This window comes from Sorex araneus, chromosome 5 (genome assembly GCF_027595985.1).
Source record: "Sorex araneus isolate mSorAra2 chromosome 5, mSorAra2.pri, whole genome shotgun sequence".
In the NCBI taxonomy this organism is placed as follows: domain Eukaryota; kingdom Metazoa; phylum Chordata; class Mammalia; order Eulipotyphla; family Soricidae; genus Sorex; species Sorex araneus.
Window position 1 is genome coordinate 187849275 of NC_073306.1, and position 26610 is coordinate 187875884.

At 42.2% G+C, this 26610-nt stretch overlaps 1 protein-coding gene across 27 annotated transcripts in view; it reads left to right on the forward strand.

Annotated features, from left to right (window-relative positions):
• The first annotated feature begins 11533 nt into the window (after nt 1–11533).
• The window catches only part of ADGRL3 (adhesion G protein-coupled receptor L3), a 988077-nt gene continuing 973000 nt past the window's right edge, over nt 11534–26610 (forward strand). For 8 of the 27 annotated variants that reach the window (XM_055139554.1, XM_055139560.1, XM_055139557.1 and 5 more), the window contains exon 1: nt 11537–12159. The gene's annotated coding sequence lies outside the window, so the exon portion shown is untranslated. Of the gene's footprint in view, nt 12160–26610 lie in introns of all 27 variants that reach the window. The other 19 variants (XM_055139577.1, XM_055139579.1, XM_055139578.1 and 16 more) reach the window with 5 other exon arrangements.

Below are 26610 nucleotides of genomic sequence, written 5' to 3' on the forward strand. Positions count from 1 at the left end.
ATTTCTCTATCCTGTTGTTCATAAAATAAAGTGGTCAAAGAAATAGCACAGACATTAAGGTACATGCCTTGCGTGTGACCAACCCTAGTTCAATCCCTGAACTTCCGGATCTCCCAAGCATTGCCTGCTGCCACTCTGGAGGTCCCCATGCATCTCTGGGTGTGATGCAGCACTGGGTGGGATGGCTCCTATAATCCCAGGTACCGCAGGGCCTGGCAGCACATCCTCAGCCGTATCAGAGACCCACCAGGGTAGTTGGCTGTGAAACATTGTGACTGGCCCCTGGGCCTCTTGAGCTCCACCAGGGAGATGCTTATCACCTAAAAGATAGAAAACAAAATAAAAAGTCTAGGGAAGGATCCAAACCTGAGCCATACGGCCATCTATAAATAAACCAGTGGGGTTGAGCAATTTACAATATTTCAGGTGACCTAGACTGTTTGCCTTCCCCATGTAGGCTGCGTAATGTAGCAAACAGCCCATTACCGACACAAAAAGCGAAGAGCACAAAGGATACCCATAGAAGACGCAAGCTTTTCAGAGATGGGAATAAAGGGCTGGGCAAAATGCTTTGATAACTACCATAAATTTGTGCTGGCTTCTTCAGAAAAGAGGATTTACTATACTACAACAAGTGTTGTTTTTTTTTTTTTTAGAAACCAAGTATGTTTTATGTAGCTGGATCTCAATAGTGCAAAATAACCTGGGAGTGGGGGTGGGGGTGGTGTGGGGGGCTGGAGAGAGAGACTAGTATGTAAGGTATTTGACTCACACATAGCTGACCTGGGTTCAGTCCGCCCACACTGCACATGCTTCCCGAGCCATGCCAGAAGTAACCCAAGAGCACATAGCCAGAAGGCACAGAACCAGGAGTGGGCCATGAACAGTCTCAGACAAGGTCCCTTTTCCCTCAAAAACCAATGAAATGAATTAAAAGCAAAATGCACAACCAGGGGCCATAAAGTAATCCAGAAACTCTTTGTGTGTCACGGAAGCTCTCTTGGAGAAAGTGTTTCATACTTCTCTTTTTCAAATTAGCGTTTTCTCCATTCCTGCTGGTGACTTCATCAAGTGATGCTATAAAGTCGTTCATTCTTCCCGTCAAGCGTGTACTACTTCTGAGTCTTGATTTTATATGGCAGGGGAAAGAGCCGCAGCGTGATGGCTTACATGGTCTGGCAAGAGATAGTCTCTGTGACTCTGTGAACTCCAATTTCAGTTTTTGCTGGTCAGACAACCTGATTAACCTGAGGACCTGCGAAGTAGAAATTTGCCAAGGTGTTTTTCCTCTTTGATCCTCGGAAGCCAGTGGGGGTGGCTATGGCAGTAAAAGCTTGCATTTAGTACCTCTACCATGTCCAGAGTGTTGGTATGATAAATGTGTTTAAATCATGTGCTTCACTGAATGTTTGACCTTGAAAATATTATATTGTCTGGAGCTTCATATCCTTATTAACAAAGTTGGAATAAAATGTTGCTGCCTTCTATGGATGATTAGGCCCAGTCCACAGAGGTGTTGTTCATTCATTCAAAGGAGTGTAGTTCTGAATTAAGCTATAGTTAAAAGATAGTCCTACTTTATTTATTCTGGAAAATGAATGTTACCTTCTTGCTTGGTAATAAATTAGATCATTTCTGAACACTATTCCAGTTTTTTACAATGCCACGGTTCTCTTCTCAGTTGATTCTAAACCCTCCCTCCAAAACCAAAAGTAGGTTAAATGCAAGAAATTTGGTAACACATTAAAATCATTCCATAGCATGACATAGTATGAAATCATTTCAAAAGAGTTGCATTTGGGTAGTGTGAAATTATTCTCACCTAGTAAAGATAATTAATTTGAATTTTATAGGTACATAATTCTATAAAAACAATCCTAGTACAATAAGTCATATTAATATCATTAAAATATTTAATAGTTGCATCTTAAATATTTTAAATTATTTCACTCATTAAATATTTATTGAATAAATCTTATTGTACTGAACAGTGTATTTCCAAGTAGGCATTAACTATTATTCTCTTATCAATCTTTATTTTGCTTGTATAAGAAAAGAGTTAAAATAAAGAATTTAATCTGATACAAAAAATGAGAAAATGTATTCTAAATAGCAGTTGAACTAAGAATACTGCAAAAACAATAAGTTCAATATTCCCATAGTAATACTACAATTAGACTACTATTTCCTAGGCATCTTCATGATATAGATTGCATGTTAATATTATAACAGGACTGGAGCATTAGCATAGTGGGTAGGGCATTTGCCTTGCACATGGCTGACCTGGGTTCGATTCCTCCATTCCTCTCTAAGAGCCGGGCAAGCTGCCGAGAGTATCCTGCCCGCACGACAGAGCCTGGCAAGGTCCCCGTGGCGTATTTGATTTGCCAAAAACAGTAACAAGTCTCACAATGAGAAGATATTATACATAAATATACATCCCTGTGCACTTTATTTGGAGTGTGTGTGTGTGTTTGTGTGTGTGTGTATAAAAAAAGTATTTCTGTTTAACCCTAGGATTTTTTTCATTACTCAACTATAAGGACAGACAAAATCATGTAGTTGGGTACAACTTGGGTGGAAGTGAAGCATATCATACTAAGTGAAGTGAGTCAAAGAGAGAAGGACAAATATCTAATGATCTCTTAGCTATACTCAGCATTTACTCCTGGCTCTATGCTGAGGGATTCTCATAGCCTGGCTAGGGAGAACTAGTTGAGGTATTGGTGGTTTGAACCCTGATTGGCTGCATCCAAAGTATATTATTATCTCTTCAGCCCCCAAGAATAGGTATTCTTAAAATCTAGATATTCATAATTCTAATTATATTCTTCAGTTAAATATTGAACTAAGTTGGGTTGATTTAGCATGATATATCAAAAGAGTTTAGCATGAATAATTTCTGAACCTCTTCTACCAGAGGGATGCATTCAGATTTTTTGCATAGTAAGGTCCAGTAAAATCTGGGGAAATATTCTAATTAGTCAAGCTAAGTCAGTTGATCTTACTTGATGCCATCCATCATGGGCTGGACCAAACTGTAAGAATATTACCTCAGTCACACATCCTCTGACTAATGAGTGGTGGGAACCATTTGCAAATAAGTAGGGATAATCAAGTGTTAAGCATCTACTATTATCGTCCAGTTTATTTTTAAAGGAGGAAATCATAATAGTAGAATACAGCCAAATGATGTTTCACAAAGGGCAAAAAAGGTCTCCTTATAGGGGGTGGGATTTCCGGATCCGCCCCTTGCCGATATTTAAGCACAGTGCCATGAGGGTACGTTCCTTAATGTGGCTCCACGAGCTCGACCCCGGAGGCAACTGAACTACTTTGGTCACGAGCAGCTCCCCAAAAATGCCTCTAGACTGTGAGATCGGAGCCACGGGCCCATGAGCCGCCAGTGGGGCAGGGATTTTCTCTCCAGGCTTCTCCATCATATGAGCACCACAAAAGGGAAGTAAAAGCTTGCAGTGAAGCAATTTCTGGCAGAATTTTCCCTGGACTTCATGTAAAAATTCAAAACCGCGCATCCGCAACAGTGGCCGTGCGACCTAATGTCTCTTAATTGTCAACAATGTGAAACGGTTCCTTTTTAGCAGGTGTGACTGTGGGGGGAAACTCCAAACAATAATACTGAGTTTTTTTTGTTGAAATATTGAAGGTAATCAAAGTAGCAGCCATTTCTCTAGACTGTAACTAAGCCAAAGCCCCAAGCCAGCCGAGGTGAGGTATTATCGTCCTTTCTTGGTTCTTTTCCCTTTTCTGGGAAAAACGCAGTTGGTGTCCACCATATTATGAGGTCTATTAAGTAGGTATGAACTTAGAGATGCGGGAATAGGAAGGGGGAAAAAAATTATGTACTTGGAACAGCGGGATGCTTTGGCAGTCTCTGGCCGATACCAGCTCATGCTCCGCCGAGAGTCGACCCGGTTGGCCACACTTTTGTGCGACTGCGATGCTGCTGTTCAACCAGAATCCGGAGCCCAACTAGACTACTTTTGGTTCCGGAAACTATTTGCAGCCATGTCTCTAGACTGAACTAAGCGATAGCCCCACGCTGGCTGAGGAAGAGAAATATCTTTCTTTCTCATCGGGTGGCGTGGTGTCAGCCATAATATGAGGACTATTCATTAAGCAGGCATGAACTTGGTGGCGCAGGAAGAAGGGGGAAAAAATTCTATGTACTTGAAACAGCGGGACTTCATATCTCTCCAGTCCCAGCAATGGAAAACTAATTATTAAATGCTTCATTGGCAGTAGGGCTGTCTTTCTTGGGAGAAAACTCCAATAATAGTGAATTTTCTGTTGAAATATGGAATGTAATCAAGGTAAAGCGAAAATAAAGTGAAATTTATCAACTAAGCATGCGGAGATGGGGGGTGGAGGGTGGGGGTTGGGAGGTATACTGGGGGCTTTGGTGGTGGAATATGGGCTGGGTGAAGGGATGGGTGTTTGAGTATTGTACAACTGAGACATAAGCCTGAGAACTTTGTAACTTTCTACATGGTGATTCAATAAAATAAAATTTTAAAAAATAAAAGGTCTCCTTTTTTTCTGTGCCATACAACTCATATTGAATCTCTCTGATTAGCGATGGTATTTTCCTTAGCAACGCACATCTGTCTTCATAAAGAAAAACCTTAAGAAAACTGTGTTGGGGTTCTGAAGACTTCATGGTTTTGGAGACTTCATGGATCTATATTCTAAAATTTAGACACTTTTATGTGATATGTTTAAGTACTTAGTAATTTGAAGGGTCAATATTGGAACACTAACATGGACAATGTGTAAATATACAAATTTGGTATGGGGTCCAATTTGGAGTTTTTATGAATCACTGTATCACTGTCATCCTGTTGCTCATCGATTTGCTCAAGTGGGCACCAGCAATGTCTCCATTGTGAGACTTGTTACTGTTTTTGGCATATCGAATACACCACAGATAGCTTGCCAGGCTCTGCCGTGTGGGCAAGATACTCTTGGTAGCTTGCCTGTTTCTCCAAGAGGGATGGAGGAATCGAACCCAGGTCGGCCACGTGCAAGGCAAACACCCTTGTGCTATTGCTCCAATCCTGAGGATAATTTCATTGTAGGACCTAGGACAAAGTAGCACAGAAACTTGCAGAAGAAAAAAAGAGCTATTGTTTTTTCAGGGTTTTAAAAGTGGCAGGAACATTCACAGCCATTAAGAAAATGATTATGAAGAGTTTTAAGGAGATGCTTTCATTGAAAATGTCAGGATGTGGAGAAAGTTAACTACTTGATTAGGGTAAACTGTTTAAAACTGATCTTTATCAACATTATCTAGATTTATAGATAAGCTTCTATGTCATTAAGAATGTAACATATACAGATCCTCTTATGGATTGAAAAATAGTGAGAATTTCTTGAAGCAAAGAGAAGATAGATGGTGTCAAACTAATAGGACACTATAATCAAGGTAAGATTTTCTGATCATTTTTAAAATGTCCTCTGATTTTTATCTTAGGAAGTGGGTAACATCTCTAGCTATTGCCTTTGCAATATATTTTTAAAAAATTAGGTACCTCGATTTACAATAGCATAGTAATGTTTTAAGATACAATGTTACTATGCTACATCACCAGAATATTAACAATGTTAGCATTTTCCCGCCTCCAAGTGTCTTCTTTCTTCTCTTAAGTAAGTTCACTTCTGTAGCTAGATTCAGGTTCTGCTATTGTTCATTGTTTATTTCCTAAGGATGCTTCTTTATACTCCACATATGAGTGAGATCATTAGATATTTGTCCTTCTCTCCTTGACTCACTTAGCACGATCTTTTTCAGTTCTATCTAGATTGTAACCGACCACACAATTTCATCTTCCCTTAGAGTCGAGTAATATTTCCTTGTGTTTATCTACCACATTAAAGATAAAAGTACTCTTTTGTTGTTGGAGATGGGTTATTTCCAGATCTTTGCTATTGTGAATAGTGCGGCAATGAACATAATATCCCTTCAAACTCATGTTTTGGAGCATCACTTTGTACTTATTAGAATAATCTAATAATCTACGGTAGGAGAGTCAAATATGATCTGACAGTCTATATAATTTATATCTGCTGAACCAAATACCTCTTAGAATTCTAAGCATGTCATAGCATACATGAAATCTGTGCTTTATAGCCTGCTTTGCAAAAATTAAACTGAGTACTTTGATCTATCATTTTAATTAGGCCCAAGCTCATTTAAGGCAGAAACTCTGCTGACACTTGTTTGGGTCTCAGAGAGCATTTTCTCTCGTGGCGAAAGATCAGCCATTTGAAATCATACAAAAGTTTACATCTGGTTGAAGTAGAGGTCATTTCATATTAAGGTGGCATTGTCTATTATTTTCCTTAACTGGTCATTCATTTGGTTACTAAAAAACTTAATATATGCAAAAGTTAGCCCAAGGCAGTGCAGAGTGTTAGGTCATATGCTGGGGAAAGGCTCGATCTTAAAAGAATTCTGATTTTCGGTTGGACACATGACTGCCTGGGATAACCAACACTTCCCATTAGATATGGAGCTAAGTGTCACCATGTCTGAGGATGAAATGATAAAGAAATGGTTTGTGCAACTTAGAAAAATGCCCTTGAATGTGAGTAAACTTTTCTTTTCCTCCCTTTCTCCTTTGCTCCTGCCATGTAGGCCTGATCGCTAGAACTGGAACTAGGAATAAAGGCCATTTGTAAGGGAGCAAGAAGTAAAAGATGGCAACTGTTTCATTTTGGGATGCTCTGGAGAGTCATAATCGTCTTCAATCACCAACCTTTGACTTAAAAAAGAAATAAACTTCAATCTTGTTTCGTTCTCTGCTGTAATTTTGTATTTTCTTGTGCAGGTCTAAAGGAATTCTAATTAAAACAGTATATATAACCATACTTTTCTTTTGTTTTTGTTTTAGCCAACTATTCACTCAATAAAGAATAACTACAGAGCTGAACATTTTAGAGACTTTATTGCATATGAAAATATATGACAAGTCAGAATATCTTACATAATCCCTCCCCTTGTATATCTGTTGTCCTGACATTCTCATACATATCTCTATTTCTGCTTATAGTTGAAGTGACATATCTATTTATACAAAGATACATCACTTATACTATGTATATGTATGTACCTATGTTACAGATGCACCTAATTAATGGTATATATTCTATAAGGAAATTGATATAAACTGTCAGTTTTCTTTTTAGAATCAAAATGTGTCATTTTTTTTTTCAGTAAAATAGGGTCATACCAGTCTCATCAAATTTTTGTGAGTTCAATTGTAGTATAGCAATGCTTCTTCTTCAGTGAACTTTCATTGAAGATTAAAAGATGGTAGATATGATAACTGTATATATGTATCATGTATTGTATTTGTATATGAAAACATACTTTTTTACAATAATTGACCCTTTGTATTTACTCTGTGAACATATTGTCAATATTCTTTCCTTAACTTTCATACTGCTAGAGATCCTAGTGTATTATTTAGTTTGAAAAGTCCTTTGGTCAGGAAATTTTAATAGTTAAAAAAAATTCTGCAAATTTGGAATTCGACAGATAGTCTCTTGCCCGGGCTATGCACCTGGCTGTCTTCCCCGGGGCCTCCTCAGAGGGGATGGGCTCTAGCTTCTCTCCCCACCCCTAGCAGAGCTCCTGGTGGCTGAAGACCTCCAGAGCCTAGTCACAGCCATGCTCAAGGTCCCTCTCTACACTTTCAGATGAGCCTCACGCATGAAGGAATGGGCAGAGGAACCCAGGTGTGTGGGACCTGGGGCTGAGAGCTCAAAGGCTGCTTGGATTGGGACTGGGCCTCTTCTGCCCAGATTTCCCATTTCCCAGTAGGTAGGTGGTCACACCCAGGGACTGCCCCCTGCGCGTGCCATATAATCCTGTCAATGGCCAGCACCCAAAGACTTAAAAGCAAGCTCCCAAAACTTATATCTTATAGCCTACTTCTCCCTCTGGAAGAAACTGGCAATCTACTGGGAGTTTCCTGCCCACATGGGAGAGCCTTGCATGGTCCTCATGGTGTATTAATATGCCAAAACCAGTAACAAGCTGGGTCTCATTCCCCTGACCCTGAAAGAGCCTCCAGTACGACATCGTTGGAAGGACGAGTAGAGATGTTGGAAGGAGAGGCTTCTAAAATCAGGGCTTGGACGAATGGAGACGTTACTGAGACTGCTCGAGAAATTTGACGATCAACGGGATGATGATGATGATGATGATGATGATGAAAAAAATATTCAATTTTGGTTACCCAGTTTGATTGGATAATTCTACTTTTTGTAGTTTAACTTTTGGCTTTTTTTCTTATTTGGGAGAAACTGATCCACCAATTTCAAATGATGCTAAGTTTAGAGTATCTTAATAAAAACTTCAAAAAAAAAAAGAAAAGAAACAACTCTAGCACTTAAAGCAATTCAGTATAATATCATATACCTTTGGTCAAACATCCTTTGTGATGCTCTTTTGTCTCTGAGAAGAAGTGCTATATGTAATTGTGTGGCAAGAAATCACAGATTTATTTATTTATTTTTTGTGGAATATTCACCTTGGAATAATATTGACAAGAGTCATAGATTTCCTGGCAATCAAGTAAGATTCTTTATATCTTAAATCAAATATAGATGACCATAGACATTCAGATTAAAAATGATTTGGAAGCATGATGTTGGAGCCTCAATTTTAGGTAGCTGCTAGAAGAATAATGCTATCTTAACATTTTATTTATTGTATAAGCAATCAAATATCTTCTCTCCCTGATTTTCTTTAACCATCAGTTCTCAATTTTTTTTTCCCTGTTTGGATTTTTATCCTGCACATTTTCTTTTTAATTTTTTCTTGTTTGAAGTCAAATCCTCTTTGGCTAATTGTTTTATTCAATTACTGTTTCACATTTTGATAAATGTATTATTTCCATTTTGAAATTTCATTCTAGAAAGGTTGATCCTAAAAGTTAGTCTGCAGCGAGTTTATATTTTTCTAAATAAAATAATAGCATTTACTTAAAATCTATACAATAGCTTTAATTCTGAATTTTATTATTTTATTAATTGTATATACCTATCCACTTGGGAGATGAATGATTTTCCATTCTGCTTCCTTTAAAGTAAGAGAAGTTGTCACAATTGGCTATTCTTTTCAAAATTCTTTAGGAAACAGGTGACTGCATATGTCAGTTTGCCTTTCTTTAAGTAACCAAGGAATAAAATGGATAAGCATTATACAAATTGAGCAGCTAAGTTGACCCTTTGAACATCCATTTGGTCACAATTCAGAATTATTTTCCACTCTTACTTCCCTCCCATGCCCCCCCCCACCCACCATGGTTTTTAAAGAACTACAAATACAGAGTAATCTTATGTGTAGATATGATTAAAATCTGCATTTTGCATGCAAGGGAGATCCTACAATCTAAAGAGGCATATAGACAAAGAACTAATTATTTTGAAAGACCAAGAGAAAGAACTGAATGAAATAGGTGTTGTTGGAGAGATAGCATCAAAGTGCTCTGGGACTGTAATGGGGGAGTGATTATTTTTTTTATTGTGGTTGGTGAGAAAAGGCTTCTTGGAGTACTTGGCTCCGGAATTGAGCTTTGAAGAATGAATGAAATTTTGGTAGTCATTTGTATTGGGTATGGTCTGTTAATTCTAATGAGGTTTTAGGTTCTTCGGATGTGCTGGGTTTGATGTTACTTGCCCAAGTGCTCTCAGAGGACATTCTGGATATATGCTTTCAAATACAATTTGGATGGAGCGTGCTAGTTGGATGTTGATAATAAATCTTAGCATATGTCATAATCATAACTCAAATTTACTCAAATGAAAAAAAAATAACACCTTAGCCATTTCCAGTCGCGAGATTTTAGAGAAGAAAACAAATACTCCGGGAACTATTACTGAAACCCCTTCATTTACAAAGGAGTGATAAGAGGTTCAGTAATTGACCAAGGTCATCCAGTTAACTTGAGCTGACTTTATCTCATTCAGAAGGTGCTGCTCTGGCATTTAGAGTTCTAGATACAGCACAGTCATTTTTATCGATGTGGTGGAATAAAATCATTCCATCCCCACCGCGATGATGAGAAGACAGTTTGAAGTCTGCAATAAACTCGCACCTTGGAGGAACCTAAACTTGCAGGAACATAAAATGGACCAAAGGTAGGCAACGCAATTGGGCTTGGGTCGCTGTCTAAGGAAAATGTGGACCGATCGGCACATGGGAAAAGGGATAACGGCAGGCAGGGCGTTCAATGTGATCTTCTTTACTTACCTGGGACGAGAAAGAAAAAGGAGATAAAGGGGAGGGGGGGACGGGGAGAAGAAGGGGGGGAGAAAGGAGAGAGAAAAGGGGAGCGTGAAGAAGCAGGGGCGAGGAGCCAGGGGGGGGGGAGAGAGAGAGAGAGAGAGAGAGAGAGAGAGAGAGAGAGAGAGAGAGAGAGAGAGAGAGAGAGAGAGAGAGAGAGAGAGAGAGAGAGAGTCGGAGGGAGGGTGGGGGGAGGGAGGCAGCCTCCTGGAGGTACTCTTTGTTTGACGCCCTGCAAGGGAAGCCTCAGTGGCTGTCCTCTCCTTCCTACCTCCAGCGATCGCGGAGCTGCTAGGTGGAGCCCACGCGGCCCCGAGCCCGCCGGACTCCAGATCCGGGTTTTGCCGGCCGCCCCCCCGGTCCCTGTCGCGAGCCCCCTCCCCGACTCCCGGCGCTCCCCCCTCGCCCGCGGCTCATTCCGGCCTCGGCCCGGGCCCCGGCGCGCCCGCGCTCCGCCCGCTCTCGGCGCCTCGGCCGGCCGCCGGCCCGCACCGCGCCGCGCGCCCCCGCTCCCGGGCGCGGGGATGCAGCTGCCGCTCCCGGGCCGGCTGGGCGCCACCGCCGCCGCCGCCGCCGCCGCCACCGCCTGTCCTCGGACCGCTCGCGGCCGCCGCCGCCGCCAGTGACTCGCCCCCTCCCGTTCCTTTCTTCTCGCTCGCCTCCGTCCCCGCTCGGGTGTGCGCGCGCGCGCGCGCGGGCCGCACGGGGGGCTCGGCCGGGGCCGCGCGCCGCCGCGGGAGCGCGTCCGGAGAGCGGCCGGAGCCCGGCTCGATCGCGCGGGGACTCGGAGACGAGGCAGCGGGCCCCGGAGGCGGCGCGGCCGCGCGATGAAGCTCCCGCATGCCCGCGGCGGCCCGGGCCGGCCGGCGGCGAGCTGAGCGGCCGCCCCCCGGGCTCGGAGCTCCGCGACCCCCGGAACGCGCGGGCGCCCGCGCGCTCCCGCGCGGCCCCCGAGCAGGAGTTTGCGCGGCCCTCGCGCCGGGTCGCGGGGAAGGTGGTGGGTGCGAGAGGAGCCCCGCGGCCGGGGGAGAGCCTCCCGAGGAGGCGGCGGAGGAGGAGGAGAAAGAGGAGAAGGAGGAGGGCTTCGCCGAGGAGCAGCCACCCCTAGCTCCTGCGGCTCCCCCTACCTATCCCTGCGCTCCCGCTCCTAGCCGGAAAGAGGAGACCGAGGAAGAAGAAGCAAAAAAGAAAGAGCAGGGGGTGGGTGGGGTGGGACCACTGGATATAAAGACCGGCTGGGGGGATGCTGGAAGACCGGGGGGCTCTTCGGCAGCGTCTTTCCCCGAGCGGCGGCGGCGGCGGCGGGAGGAAGAGCAGCCCCGGCGAGCACTGCCGCATGTTAATCGCTGCCGCCCGGGTCCCTGGGCTGCTGCTGGAGACCGAGCCTGACTCCGAAGTTGTGCAACTGTGGACTGCGAGAGACATCTGAACCCTCCTCTCCCCGTGCTCCGTTTTTGGGGGCACCCCCCCTCCCCAACCCCCCGCTCGGTGTGCGGGAAGCGAGGAAACGTAAAGGAAGACAAGCATCCCCCCACCCCCTTCCCCTTTCTCCATGGCCGTGTAGCAGAAGAAAGGGGGAAGGAGAGACTTTTTGTTGTTTGTTTCCTTGGCTGGGGGTCTCCACCCTCCTGCTGCCTCCTCTGCGCTTTGGTTTTTATCATCCTTCGTGGACGCGTGTGGCCCGGGGTGTCTTCGCTGGGGCCAGTGGGGTCGTTGGCTCCCCCTCCACCCCAACCCCTCCACCCCCCCTCCCGGGCTCGGTGGCTGGATGGTTGAAAACTACCCCCAGTGGCAGGTTGTTGAGCCACTGATGGGACGATCTCCGGGAGCGGCGGTTACGAAAGGTAATTTATTCCGACTCTTGGTAACAGTGGTGGCCCCGGCGCCGGCGGCGTCCGCGGGCCGGGCTGCGAGCACACGCACCCAGCCCGTTTCGCACCCTCGGCTGCACACACGCTCCTTCGATCGTGCTGCGGGGCGCGAAGGGAGCCTCCTGGCGGGTGGGCGCTGAGGAGTGGACCCGGGTTCGAGGTTTTCCCTGCTCTTGGGCGCCCGGGAGGTTAATGCCGAAGAGAGGAGCTCGGGAGAGCGCTGGCAGTCGCACAGACGCTGGAGAATGGGAACGGGGTCCACCCGGGCATGGTCCCTTCTCTCCCACCCGGGTGTCATCTCCTGCGGGGGCTTGAAAACCCGACCAGGGGGCGCCTTCTCTCCGACGGGCCGGAGCTGGGGTCTGTTGGGGGCGGGAGCGTGCCGGAGGACAGACAGGGACTGGGTGAGGAACTGGACTCGGGGCTGATAGGGGTCTTTGAGGCGAGCCCACCGCGATCTCCCCGCACATCTCCCCCCCCCACCACATACACGCCTGCCCGGAGCATCCCTGGTGTCCCCCTTGCCCAGGTCGCGCCCCCGAATGGGTGAGCCGCGCTGTTTCCCCGCAGCCCGCCCGTGGTGTTGTCCCCCACCCCTGTGGCGGCAGTTTGGTGGAGGTCTGCCCGCCTCGGCTTTGTTCGGGCGGTTTGGGCTGGAGAAAGCGGCCACTTTCGTGGGTGGCCCGGGCGGCGCGATCGCTGGGGGAGTCGGCACCGCGCGGGGGGCGGCGGTGCAGGAATTCGGGGACCGCGCTGGCGCGGCTGGGGTGGGCAGGACGTTGGTGGCCCTGACCGGCTAGGTTACAGGTAGGAAGACGGGCGCCCCCCGGAGCTGTCGTGGCGAAGGGGGAGCTCGGGCTGCTGCTGCGGAGAGCCGGTGCCGCCGCGCCCCAGCCGCCGCGCTCGCTCCTCGGGGCTCCCGGGCAGGACGGGCTCGACCGTATACGCGCCGGGTGGGCTGAGTCGGGTGGGACGAGGCGTGCCCTGTGTGCGTGTGCGTGTGTGTGTGTATGTGTGTGTGTGTATGTGCATGCGCGCGCGCGGGGTGTGTGTGTATAGGGGGGCGACTTCGGGCACCTGGGTGAGTTGGCAGCGGGGTCACCGTGGGCGCCCTGGGCTCGGCGGGCAGGGAGCTCCGGGCACGGCAGGCTCCCGGTACTGAAGCTGAGCTCGCGGCTCCAAATCTCCCGGGATCCGCTTAACTGGAAAAGCTGGTTTGAGGAGGCCACGGGGGCCCCCGAGGGGGCTGCGAGGATGCCTCCCGGCGTCGCGGCGTCCCCAGCGAGAAGCAGCTCTGAGAGACGCGGGAGACGCGGGAGTCTCTGGTGCAGCAGCGGCCGACGCACCCCACGGTGGTGCTGATGGGGATCGAGGGGATCGTGCACCCCCAACCCCCCCCTACTCCCGCCGGCCGCAACCTCCCCACCCCCTGGAAAGGCTCCCGGCGCTCGGCTCGGTGCTGCTGGCTGTGCGCGCTGCCTTCTGCATGGTTCGAGCGAACGCAGCAATTGGGCGAACTAGGAGCGAGAGGGCCACCTCTGGGTGTCTCCTGCGCCTGTGTGCCATCCCCGGCTGCGGTCCTTAGACCACATTGTAAACAACCGTGCCAAGAGCCCTGCCACAATCTGCGTTCGTGCCAAACCCGGTGGCGTCTGGGGTGTTTACTTTTCTGGGTGGCTTAGTCTTTAGGAAGTCTCAACCTTCCTTCCTGCACCCCCTGCTTTTACCGTCTTGCAGCCAGCTGCTGGGGAAAGGAGGAGAGACGGCGACTCTGGAAGGAAGGGCAAATTCTTCAGTGATTTGCACTTAAGTAAATAGGCGGTCGCCTGATCTGAGTGTCATATGGGCTGTCAACACTACTTAAAGAATGTCACTGTAGAACCGACCGGGCAACTCTGACTTGGTAATTTTTCATTGAAAAAAACGTGCCTTTATTTCCCCACGCGGCGTAACAGACTCTGTTAGATTTTCCTGGTGTATTTATCGAATGGTGTATGGAACTAAGTGATCTGAAATTCTGGTACCCAGTTCGTCTCCATGTAAATTACAGCTAGAATTGGTTGTGCTTTTGTAGGTTTCCCGGTAGTTGGTGTAGGAGTGAAAAAAGACTCGCCTGGGTTGAAGTAGCTTTGAGTTTTGTCTCAGATTTTTTTTTTAAACTAAAGGTAGCATAAAAGCTATGAAGAGGAACACTTAAAAAAAGTTGAAACTCGAAACTGATTTTTTACTTTTAATAATTAAAAAATGAAATTCCTTGGGTTAACTTTTGCTGCAAATGGCTATGCTCTTCTCCCTTTATTAGTATAGCACTGTAAATACTAACAATACTTTGTTTCTAGGACTGTCACTTCTTTTCCCTCGCTTCTTTTTTTAATATCTTGACCTCCTGAGAAATACTAGGTTCCCCAACAATTGACTCCTAATTGTGATTGAGCTCTGCTTTCATGCTAGTGATGATCATCTTAGGACAGAAGTTGGAGAATTATGATCAGGACTGAGAATCTGGCCTCAAATATATATACATATATATGTATATACATATAAATTTCTAGAGGTTATGTGTTAAAGTCTTTATACTTCCAAATTTTTGTGAAGATGAAATAATAGATGTCCTCTCCTTCCTTAAGATCTAATTCCAGTGATTCCCGGCCCTTCCATTAGAAAATTTGATCAGATCTGTTCTTTGTTTCTTAGCAGTATGAGCTTCCTAGCAGTCATACATTCCACAGGTCCTGATGTCATTAGAACTGTGTCTGTCAGTGTATTGTGCTGTCTGTAGCTAAAGGTGAATGTGTCAGAGTGATTGAATGCCATCCCATAGCCCTTCCTTTCCACTAAAATTCACTTCACATATATATATGTGTATATATACCTGCTCCATATGTATATATATATGGAGCAGGTCAGTGAATTTTTATATATGGTTGAGCAGACTATCTCTGTAGACTTGGTTGGAGGACTGATTATAAAGGTTTCTATGAGCAGCTTGCATTTTTCAGTTGGGCGTGCTGGGCTACATCCTCAGGCATCCCTGGCCTGAAGAACCCTAAGCTAGGCTGGGTTTTGTCCTAATGGTAAATGCTTTTGATGTCTCATTTCAAGTTGCATGGTGTTATTATCCTTCAGATTGAGAGCAGTCATCAAAAAAATAAATGGGAGGTCTTGCAGAAATGCCTTTCTTAATGAGGATCTTCTTACCTTTTGGAGATTCAGATACTTCTTTCCATGAAGATGAATAGAGTGCAGATCTGCTGGTGCTGGCTACTGTGCTGGGCATTGTTACCAGTAATTAGGAAAGGCAAATCCTTGCTGATTTGATTTGCCTTTGATTACTTGGTGAACTGTAACCAAGGATTATAGTTCCTTGGTTATAGGAAGAGAAGTTTAGAGAAGGTTATATAATTAGAAGAATTCAAGACAGTCAATTTAAGGCTAACCGAATTGTTTTTAGATTTGGTCTGGGTCACTTTGTTGGTTGAAACTCCCTTTAAAGAGGCTTGCCAGAAAGGACGGGCACTTACAGTGAGAAGGGAATTTTCTTTTACACTTATAAATCAGCAACTTAAACTGATCATGATTTACTTAAAAACAAAGAGTGATTTTGAGAACAGTTTTGCAGCTTTGATTTCCTCTGGTGTGAATGACTAGGGTAGCTGGATTCCAGGGAGCTGATCTTTCCCTAAGTTCTGCATATGGCTATTTTTCCTTTGATTTCTTAGATTTGCATTACAGGCAAAATTCCCATTTGCTCTCATGAGGAGGAACTCTAAACACTGAAGCAATATGGTAATTTAGCAGTTGTTTGCCTTCTAGGACATAGTACACTAAGATTGCAATTACATTTATGTTTTTTTTTCTTTCATGCAAATCCATTTCCTTATAGCGTGGCTTATTTTATAATAAAATAGAAGGCAAAACATTCATATGTATGTAAAGTCCTTCTGACATTTCTCTTGAGAGATAGTGAGAGAGAGTATGCATATTGTTACGGAATAATTGATTAATAAAGAGAAAACTCCAAATTTCTCATTTGGAACTTGATATTGATGTTTCTTGGCCAGACAGGGAAAGTAGTGTGAGCATGTCTCTAGACAACATTGGCGAGTCCTAAGATTCTGTGTGGCCCCACAAAATTACTCTATCACTGTATTCAGGTCGATTTTTCCCTTAGAACTATGCATTCATAAGTACAAAGTATATCTATTTTGAAAGGCCATCTTACTCATTGGAGATCTCTGTATGCTTTAGAGAGCAAAGTTTTTCCCGTATTTTATCATTAATTCTTCTGGGTACCTTAAGAATTTGTATATAGTTTTTGTCTTATTGGCACATAAAATAAGGATTTAGTTTCATATGTACATATTAGAAGAAAATATTTCGTTAAAATTATTCAAGAGTTTACTGGAAAACTGTTGATAGTAATGCTATTTATCATGAAAATTACTTTTGGGATGGAAAATTAAATCACTCAGCTGAATATTTTTTCTGTCTGGTATTTGTTACTTTGTAGAGCAGACAAACTCCTCTTCTCTGACTGTGTTCTGGGCAAACCAGCATGTCCTGATAACCCTTTCAGAGGGTTTCTGTTGAGAAAGCAGTCTCATTTTCAATGCCGAGATGTTATTTGCTTCTTAGTTTCATTCTTTGTTATTGTTGTTGTTGTTGTTGTTGCTATTTTGGGGGGTCGGGGGTTGGGTGAGAGTGATGGGGTAGATACCTGGCATTTTTCAGGGTTTACTCCTGACTTCATGCTCAAGAATCAACTCCTGGTGGGGCTTAGGGGAGTATACTTGTTGCCAGGGATTGAACCCAGGTCAGCCACATGCAGTACCTGTGCTTCACGCACTGCATGATCTCTCTGGCCTGAGACTCATTCTTTAACAAGCATGCAGTGTTTTCCAGAAGGGACCTAGTACATGACATCATTACTCTGTTGGAATTTGACATGTGTGCCTGTGTTCTTGATTTTTCTTATTTTACTTAGTAATATGTAACTATAAGCAACATCATCAAGAGTTGTTTCACATCATCGAGAGTTGTTTTACATCATCAATTTTAAAGAATGTCCAAGGTCCGTAAAATCTGATAACCAGCGATGTTGGATTTTCCAAGTTCTGCCTGCCTCCCTGTGCTCAGAAATCTCACCTTGTCTGATCATTTATAGGATCAGTGAGGAAGAGAAAGACTTTATGCTTTACCGATACCTAGGTAGATTGGCTAGTTTATTAATTATTGGGCAGTCATCATTTGCTTTGCAAGTAGGAAGATTCTTTTAAGGTTTGGTCCACAGTTAGTGAAGCAGAAACTTTTGTGTTGCTATTCTCAAGCCTGATCTGTTGACAGCAGCAAAGAGCTAGTGAGAATATTTCAAATCTTGGCTTTAGATGTTAATAGTTTGATTACTTAGAGAGGCAGACTGGTGTGGTGTGAACTGACGGAATTTTAGGTAGCATTTGCCTATCATTTGACTCTGGCAAGATAATGAATTTATTTAATAATTTACTGAAATTTAAGGGATATGACAGTTTTACCTAACATGGGTGAAAATTTAATAGAAAAATTAAAGTCAAAATAGTTGCCAAAAATAGTTCCTGAGACATAATAGTAACCCAGTTATTTGCTGTTGTTATTTTTGTTATCATGATTATTATTTACCAGGTCCCTCGAGGGATCTAGGAAACATCAATTACTCATATGAATCTGATAAGCAATTATGTCTCACCTCATTGCTTCAGACTATGTCTTGGCTTTCTTTTAGCCTTCCAATTTAAAACACACCGAATTTTATTGGCGTTTTTTTTCCCTGTAATAAGGATTAATAAAGCACCTTTCTTCACTTGGACTAAATTTACATTTGTATAGAGAATATGAATGCTCTATTAAAACTGCATTTCAAAGACCCTAATTGAATATCTTGTATCTTAGGAATTATTAGGGAAGAAATCAGTTTTCTGAGGTGATAAACAGGATGACTCATTCCAGCCTTAGTGTGCTTGTCACTATCTAAGCATCACAACAGCATTTGCAGTGACTAGCATCTTTGGGGTAATTATATACCACAGTTCACTTTGTGAGTTGTGATAAGCCTGAAGGAGTACATTAGTCTTACTAGATGCTGAAGTTTAACTGGAGAATGTTTCTGAATGAAGCCTTGCCATTTACTCAAAAACTTTAAATCATAAATACATTTATGAATTATGGACATTTTTGAAATGTGTCTCCATCATTGGTCATTCTAATTGGTGAGTGAGGCTTGTCACAGTGACCTTCGTGTTTCGGCTCTTATCTTCTCTAGCACTTTGGTAAATCTTGACTTCATGATGTAGAAACTAAATTAGGCTCCTGAGATGGGCATAACTGGGAAATGTCCCCACTTATGCACTTCCTAGAAATGGCTTTTGGAATAAAAAAAACATTTGAATACAATCCCAATTCTACAACTTTTAGATCTCCCATCTCTCTGTAATGCAGAAGTAGTTGAATCTGCTTTTGTGGGGGAAATAAACCAAGAAGTATCTGATAGAGCGAGCATTTAGTGAATAGTACTTGTTATCAGTCACATTATTGTTAGAAATGCCCTTAAGTGCCATAATTAAGAAAATGTAACTAAATTAAATGTCATTTTCTTCATCAGAGAGTTCCTGATGAACTATGAAAATCAGTAGTGTTTACTTAAGCAGCTAAGTTTGCATCTCTTTTTATCTCACCAAACCTTTTTGCCTCTCTCTTTTGCTCATCTTTTATGTCTTTTCTGGGATCTTCTTCATCCTCTTAAAACGCTATGTTCTTTCACTAACTCACCAACACACATCATACTCTCCAAAAGGAAATTTTTTTGACAGCCACCAAATGCTGTGTGTGAAGACTGACTTTAAATCAGGTATAAAATGAAAGTAGCAGTTCAACTTAAGACATTTTAAATTAAATTCTTGATCATCTTTTTCACATCACATCAACAGCTCTTTAAATTTTAACTGCATTCAGAATTTTCTACAATGCTGTAACCAAATCAAGACGTCATAAACTTCCAAGATTTAAATATTCCTTTATTTTCCAAAGATTTATAGCCGACACTTTCTGTTCCTCAGAAGACTGCTGTAAATGCAGATGAATCCCTCACATTTAGATCCCCCAAATTGCTTTAAAGGCAAGAAATATTGAATGGATGATAAATAACTCCAAATTTTAGAATTAACATCTGCCTATCAGTGGCAATCGACTGAGACAAAAGCCATTAAAATGTCTGCCTTAACCATAATTTCCCAGCATTTGTGTTGAAACAGAAAGAGCGCACAATATGGTAGGTAGTAAAAATGAACGAAGTAAGCTGCATGTCGGACAGCTGACTTCGCCAAATTGCACCAGCCTTAAGTGTTCTAAAGTATGACTCTAGCAAATGAAGGCCAAGTAGCAGCGACACCCCTTTCTGTTTGATCAGCTTGTGTTGGTGTTGATGCATCCCGCAGAGGCAGAGCATGTTACTATTCAAGGCATCCCCAGTGGCTCCAGTCGCCCCAGCCTGGAAGAATAGGGGACAAACTCAAGCCCAGTTTTTGATGTTCTGCATGGGTGGGTAACCTGAATACTAAGATGCATTCTATTGACAGCTGACCCCGTGCGAGGGTTTTCTACTGCCTCCCGTTTTGTTTTGCTTGGGTTTGTTACCCCCTCCCTCTTTTCCTTTCTTGAAGACTCTTCCCAGTGCTTTTGGATAGAGGAAATGGTCTTGACCAGTTGGTCATATTTTTGGGTGAGATTCTTTTTTTTTTTCTGGCAAGAAAGGAAGGGCTCCATGGTTTATATTTATGTTTGTTGTGGTTGTTTTTAAAAGATTTGCAGTGTTCTTGATTTGTCAGTGACTGATGGTTGTTTGTTGTTTTGAACCTTGACTCAGAATACTGATCATGACTTCAAGGAGGGGACAAAGAGTCTATTGAGAAATTGCTTTGTGTTCAATTGAGGCATGTGCGTATCTATGGACTTCCTTTCTTTTATATTGGCTTCTCCAACCATTCAGTTGAATCTGTGTAATGAGTTCTAATCATATTATTAACTGTTGTTAACTTCGGAAGAAGCTCTTAGGTAACCATTTTTTTTTCTTAAAATTATACACATTATTTGGGGGGGATTAAGATAGATTCAGTTAAATTTCAGTTTTCCCTTGAGGATTTTTATGTATGATATTCAAATATTATCTTACACTTTTCCGAGAATGGTGTATTTTTATGATAGAATCACAGTTATCATCTGCAGTGTGTTCAATTGAAAAGAATTAGTAGATTGGGTATATCCATTATTTCATTTTTTTCAATTGAAAAGTCATCCCCAACTAGTTTTAGACCAGAGTTATTCCTGTATGTTGATTTATTATATTTCTTATGACCCCTCAAATCTTGGGGGATGGCCATAGACATAATACAAGGAATAGGGCATTTGCCTTGCATGTGGCCAACCCTGGTTTGATCTCTGGTAGCAGGTACACTTCCTTGAGAACCACTGGGTGTGGTATCCCCTTACCTAGCAGTGCCCCCCGTACAAAAGAGTTAAAAGAAGAAAAAAGAATCTTGGAAAGGATGGAGTTTTAATATGACCTCAGAAAGCTAGCGTCTTGAATACTACTTAGGAATTTGTGCCAGTTGTTTGCAGTAGTCTTTGTAGGTAGCCAACTTTAGGTCACTGTGATATCAGCTGCTCTTGGAATTGGTAAGAACATTGCTGTTCCTCGGTGGAAGGCATCACAGCTCTCTTGAAGAAGTGAAAGCACCATTAGGGAAGGGAATCTTGGTCTCTGGCAAGGGCTTGAATGGCCACTGCATTGTTTCTCTATTAATGAAAACAGAGCAAACATTAGGAAAACTGTTACAATAGGTTTATTTGCTTCCTGTCAGTAGCCTAAAGGAATTTGGAAAACTTTCCCCTATCTTGCTGAATTAGCAAGCCAAGAGAATATGCAAATTAAGGATTCAGATTCTCAGAGTCAAGGACAATTAGAAAATTGCAGGAGAAGTCAATGCTCTGCCTGTTGGGAAGCCAGATAATATCTGAAAGATGTCACTTTATATAAGTAATGAATGAATTTCCATAATGTGACGTCCAGTTGTCAGTTGCCGTTCTTTGATGGCCAGTGCACGTATGAAACAGATACAGAAACACATAAAGTTGTCTTGGTTTTGTTGCTTGTTGGATTTTCTTTTAATGATACTTGAGCTTCATCTGCAGAGATTAATGTAGGCAGGCCGGGTTAAGTATACTATATCTGCTCATCTATATCCAGGTGAGGAAAGTCACCAATAGATGCAGTTGAACTCAGCAACTTGTCAGTCAACTCATGTACATTAAGGATCATTTCCTTCATGTAAAAGAAACTAACTGTTCTTAAGGCAGAAGAGGAAATTGTAGGAAGTAAATGTTATATATAAGAACATGGAAGAAGAAAAAACTCATAGCCTGGGAATAAATACAGCATAACATACAAATAGTGGTAAAAGTAGAAAAATAAGTGGGTTTGTGGATGGGATGCGATCATCTGTTTGCAATGTCTGATGGAGCCTTGCTGGTATACTCATTTGCTGTGCTCTTATGAAAATATGTTTATTCAAGTGAGTCTTATGCTTTGAGACAGATCATTCAAAAGTCTATCAAAAAATAGGAGATTTCAAATAATTGGGTATAGATAACTTTATTATCTGTTTAAAGAATCCAGTAAAAGTGTGCTTCAGTATATCGAGTAATGATGTTATTCAGACGAGAGGCATCTAATATGGACCTCTTGTGCTAAAAGCTAGAATGTGTGTGGTATTTAATGCTGACACGATCAATTGAAATAAAACTCTTCAAAGGTAATATTTGCCTAAGTACGGCACTTAGTAATTACTTGCTTTAAAATTTCTGTGCTCCAAACAGAAATTTTTGTTGATTTATTTGTTTGTTTGATTTTTGAAACACACTCTTTGGTGCTGAGGGCCTGTTCCTGGCTTTGTGCTCATGGATCACTCCTGCTGCTCCGGGTACCATATGGGGTGCTGTCGAAAGGCAAGTCTCCTACTGACTATACTATCTCTCGGGCACCCTGATTTTTAACTTAAGTACCAACACCACATTAATAGAAACATGGGAAGTTAATTTAATAGGATTTTAAGGTTAGCAGCACTGTCATCCCATTGTTCATCGATTTGCTCGAGTGGGCACCATAACGTCTCCAGTGTGAGACTTGTTGTTACTGTTTTTGGCATCTCAAATATGCCACAGGTAGCTTGCCAGGCTCTGACGTGCGGGTGGGATACTCTCAGTAGCTTGCCAGGCTCTCTGAGAGGGATGGAGGAATCAAACCCGGGTTAGCCGAGTGCAAGGCAAACGCCCTAATGACTGTGCTATCACAAGGCAAGTTAAAGGTAAATAGACACTTTAATTAGAAGAACTCCCATGTACTTTTGTTATTATTACATATCCTTGGAGAAGGAAGAGGCTTAAAATTAGTAGGGTGTCGACATTGTATTTTTATTATTTGACATTATACTGCAAACTTTGGAAGTATCTCCTTCTTTTCTTTTACTTTCTGTTTTTTTTTCTTTCTTCTTTTTCTTCTTCTTTTTTTTTTGGCGCATTTGATTAAATGTGTGATCTTATCTTGGTGAAATAGCCCGCTGGGCTGCAGACAGTAGTGTTCAGAAATGAAATTTGCTTAGAGCCTCTGAGCAGACATTTATTCAATGAGACCTTTCTTGAATAATGGATGATTGTGAGATTACAGTGGTGTGTACGTGTGTTTTATTCCTTGAATATGAAGGGTCTTGAGGTAGAGCAACAACAAAACATAATGAGATGTGAAGGAAAGCTTTAGGTTTATAAATGAGAAATTGACCTTCATTATTACAAATGAGTGAACTTATGTGCACGAAAATTCAGTAGTATCTTTGTTAGAGGATGCTGTGTTAGTTCATCTGCTTTGTTTTAGCAGTCTTGTGTTACATCATTTCCTGCTACACTATCTTGGTTGATGTTATTCTGAGATTTTTGCACTATTCCAATATGTATAATTTATGTATGGTTTTGGTTTTTACACGGACATCAGTAAGAGCTGAATTTTAGTTCCCATTTATTCCTCCCATTTCATCTTATTCTACATTCTGAATGATTGTATATTGAAGAATTTTTTATTATACATTGCTTATGTTGAATACTTTAAAATATAGTTATATAAATTCAAAACAGAAATCACGATACTGTATAGTAGTATGGCATAATGTTCACAGATTACACTATTGGTTATTTATTTCAACTCATGTAAATATGTATTTTATGTATGTGTGTTTGTGCTTGTTTAATTGAGAATAAACTGCACACAGTTTGTATAATCCCCCCTTTTTAAACTGTCATACCTTTTTAAAAAGTGAATCTATTTTATCAGAGATGTTTCATGTGGACTTACTGTTGTATTTCCTCTTTACTCATTTGTGATGTAATATTTTGTAGGATAAATAGTGCAAAACTATGACACTTTTTTATAACTTCTGTTGTACAGATCTCATTTAAATGCAGTTATTCCAACAAAGAGTAAATAGCTTATGCTTGACTTTTACTACATGTTACAGTGATTGACAGGTAAGAAAGTGCAGAACACATCTTTCAAACATTTTTGAAATTCCTTTTTAAGCATTGCTACCAGTTATCATAAATAGTAGATTCTAAGGCCCTGTTATATTCAGTTAATCAATTTAGTAATTTACTAACATAATCCTTAGTAATTACTAACTCAGGGTCCGGGGAGAGGGTACACTGGGTAGAGTGCTTGCATTGGACATGGTAGACCTGGTTTGATTCCTGGTGGGAAATACAGTTCCCCCAAGCATGGCTCGGGGTTATCTCTGAGCATAGATCAAGCGATAGACCCTGATCGTTGCTAGAGTGGTTCAGTCCCCATCTTCCAAATTACTAGGGCTGGAGCGATAGCACAGGGGTTGGGCTTTCGCCTTTCACGCGACCGACCTGAGTTCGATTCCTCTGCCCCTCTTGGAGAGCCGGGCAAGCTACGGAGAGTATCGAGCCCGCGCGACAGAGCCTGGCAAACAACCCGTGCATATTGGATATGCCAAAAACAGTAACAATAAGTCTCACAATGAGAGATGTTACTGGTGCCTACTCAAACAAATCGATGAGCAATGGGATGACGGTACTAACTCATATGTACCAATATTAGAGAAGTCAAGGTGAGTAGGAGAGTAATAAAATATTAAATTTTCTAACTAGTAATATTTATACAGTTCTTTGTTTAATACCATTGAATTTAACATGATATTAAAGCCAAATGAACAGACTGGAGTGATGGCACAGCAAGTTGGGTTGCTGGCCTTGCGTGTGCCCGATGCAGCTTTGGTCTCAGGGACCACATATGTTCTCCAAGCCCACCAGGAGTGAGCCCTGAGTTCAGAGCCAGGAGTAAGACCTGAGCATCCTGGGCCCCCAAACCTAAGTAAATAAATAAAGCAAAAAGGAAACGGAGCGAAAACAATAAAACCAAAAGAAATTGATTTATGAGGACTAAAGAATCCACCATCCACTTTACATCCTCATAAATATTCTCAGTTTTCTTCACTTTTGTCTCTATTAACCTAAAACATCAGATTAGCAATCCTCTTATAGAACAAGAAAATCTGTGGGCTTGGTTTGGGCTTCTGTAAAATTTATGCCTGAAATTAGAAGTAAATTGTCAAGGAGATAAATTGAGAGTAAGAGAATATTGTTTGTAGAAGGAGAGAGGTTGGAAAAGAGCTAAACAGACTAACCGTGAACATGAACTTATTCTATTCTAAGTGTAGGATTTGTTCCTGCCATGAAAATAACAATGAGATACAAAATAAAAGGCATATAGGAGTTTATTATGAGAGAAAGTCCACAGGTGTGTTTTACCTTTAAAATATCATCTGTCCAGTAATGTCAGTACCTACAAATTTTGATTTAGTTCATTGATTCTTTGGTCAGAGGGACTGGCTGTTTTACTTTAGCATCTTTGTGGCTTCTGCTATTAGGCATAAGATTTATATTTAAGGCATATTTCTGGTAGATTGGAAACCCATTTTTTTAACTTCACTGTTATATTTTCTTCTAACTTTCACAATGACTTACTTATAGGACAGAATTTAATGCAATATTAATAAATGAATGTGTTTGTATAAATGTGCTTTATGAATCAAGCTGAACATGAAAACCGGTGTTGAAGTTACTGCTGCAAGATAAATTCAAGTCCCGTTGAAAATTGCTCTGTAACTGCCTGTGAAATAACAAAAGTACAAAAGGGATTTTAGAAGGCATAGTCTGACACACTTGTTTTCACAAAAAAATATTCAATTGTTGTTGATTATCAACTTGTTATTTGCCAGTACGCTGATAGGATGTTTTTGCTATGCAAGATGAAGCTCCAGCGATCTGCTATACAGTATTTTGCCAATAGTTGACAGTATTGTACACTCAAAACACTGTACAGTGGTGGATTTTAGGTTGTGTTCCTAGGCTGATATATAATGTTATGGAGAATTGAACTGACATCAGAAGTGACATAAGCTTGACAAAGGGTACTACCTTCAATTATGAAATTTCTCAGTCTTCTATTTGGGAGTTTCAATTTCAGATTTCAAGCAGGGCACTGCCATCCGTGTCCCTGTGTCTCCCTAGCCACTTACCTGCGAAAGTCTGTTTCATCTAATAAAAGATTGGACTGGGATACTTTCTCAAACATCAGTGAGATATATTTGGTAAAGCTCATTAAGATACAGTATCCCTGCTTGCAAGTTAATGTTTCAAAAAAATGAATAGGCAATTCATTTTATAAGAAATTTTACATTTTCCTGCTTCTTTCAGAGTTGAGGCACACGATTGCATTTAGTAATAGCATATTTTAAAAAGATAAAGGAAGTTAGACTTTTTGGGGGAAGATTTAAGTAGAAGTAGACATACTAAAGACATTTTATGTTGCTTAAAAATGTTGAGAACTCTCTAACATTGCACATTTCTGTTATTTTTCTCTATTCTTAAATTCATTTTAGGTAGAAGATGGGAAGATAGCCCAGAGGAGCAACCCTGGGGCCCCTGCACATCTAGGGCAGCTCCCCCTAAAACAAATACTGTCACTGTCACTGTCATCCCATTGCTCATCGATTTGCTCGAGCTGGCACCAGTAATGCCTCCATTTGTTGTTACTGTTTTTGGCATATCGAATATGCCACATGTTGCTTGTCAGGCTCTGTCATGCGGGCAAGATACTCTTAGCAGCTTCCTAGGCTCCCCCAGAGGGGTGGAGGAATCGAACCTGGGTCGGCCGTGTGCAAGGTGAATGCCCTACCCACTGCGCTATTACTCCAGGATTTGATAAAGCATTTGGTATAGTTTCTTATATAATTTTTCTAAAATTTATAAACCTAATCAATTTTC